Consider the following 1,519-nt stretch of genomic DNA (forward strand, 5'->3'; position numbering starts at 1 on the left):
AGAGAGGTTTCGCTGTGTTGCCCAGGAGGGTCTCAAACTCCTGGCCTTAGGCAATCCCCAGCCCCCACCAACTCCCCCCCCCACCAACTAACCCCCCACCCTACCGCGTCTTGGCCTCCCAAAGTGTTGGGATTACGGGCGTGAGCCACAATGTGCAGCCTCTTTCTGCACTTATTTTTTCTTTTAAAACTAATTCTTTCTCATCTTTTAGGTCTCAGATTAAGTTTCGTTCCTAGGTGTTCACTGAACCCCTTCAGGCTGCGTTAAGAACAGATCCCTGCAAGCTGACACTTTGACCAGGTGGGTGAGAGAATCTGGGTGGTGCTTTCGTGGAGGGCAAGAGAAAGAGAGCATAGCCTCCTCAGGGTGCAGTTGCTGGATAGAACTTTTCAGTAAATAAATGTTTCTCCAGCCCTTCTGGAATGTGAAAAATTTGTGTAACAGACTTTGGGAGAGCCGGAAGCCAGGATGAAGAGGCAGGTCCCATAGAGGCTCTCCAAGAGTTCTCAGTAATGGGGGGAATGAGATCACCATATGCGCCCAGTTGCTTTCACCACGCCCCCGGCACCCACAGGAAGGGGTCCACACAGGCGTAGTTCGTTCCGTGGCCAGGCCTTGCGTGCGCCTTTCCTTCCTGTGTGTTTCCCACCGGCACATCACTAGTGGGAGGTTAAAATCCTGCGAGTCAAGGATGGCTGGGTCAAATGAAGAATTGAAATGAAAATACACAACCACTAAGAAGTGGTTCGAACCTCAACTTTCCGGGCCTAAAGCGCGGCTCCTGCCCCCTGAACCACACAGCGCCACCACCGGGTGGTTGCACAAGATGATAGGTATTTTCTACATTATTCTCTGAGTGACCGCTAGACTCTTGGGCTTTTAACAAACGTCTCACTAGAGAGTATTCAGCAGGGTCTAGTTTTGATTACCAAGCGGAGCCAGGCCTAGGAAGATGTCTCTATTTAATGCTAATTGCAGCTGTTGCAGTTGAATTGGACGCCCAGCTGAGAAGGTCGCCTGAGGGGGTCTTTCTCGTTCACCTGGTGATTTTCATTTACTTCCAGAGGGTTTCAATGCTGAATGCAAATTAATCATGTGTAGTAGTGATTATAGAGAGACATTCAATCCTTTTCCTTTTCCCTTTCTTTACAGCTTTTTGTCACTGGCTGAGAGAAGCAATGTGGTGCATGTGCAAAATTTGCTGTAACATTTGGTGTCAAGTTAAGGGTAGGAGTTTGGAGAAAATCGAAGTACTCACTTTGCATTACCCTGTTATTGTGTGACACTGGAAAGTTATTTAGCTTTCGTATTATTACACTATCTTTGAAATTAGGTTAACAACAGAAATCATGTCATGTAAGTAGAACCATACTATATATATAAAATCCAGGTTAATAGCCAAGACTTACAACATTTCTTACATTTTTTGCAGTTGGGAAGTCGTAGGACCACGTGGCCTAATGGATAAGGCGTCTGACTTCGGATCAGAAGATTGAGGGTTCGAATCCCTTCGTGGTTG

General features: G+C 46.9%; 1 non-coding gene across 1 annotated transcript; it reads left to right on the plus strand.

Moving 5' to 3' along the window:
- Nucleotides 1–1,446: 1,446 nt before the first annotated feature.
- TRNAR-UCG (transfer RNA arginine (anticodon UCG)) lies at nucleotides 1,447–1,519 on the plus strand. Its single transcript has one exon. It is a non-coding gene; the product is annotated as a tRNA-Arg (tRNA).

This window comes from Macaca mulatta, chromosome 4 (assembly GCF_049350105.2).
Source record: "Macaca mulatta isolate MMU2019108-1 chromosome 4, T2T-MMU8v2.0, whole genome shotgun sequence".
In the NCBI taxonomy this organism is placed as follows: Eukaryota; Metazoa; Chordata; class Mammalia; order Primates; family Cercopithecidae; genus Macaca; species Macaca mulatta.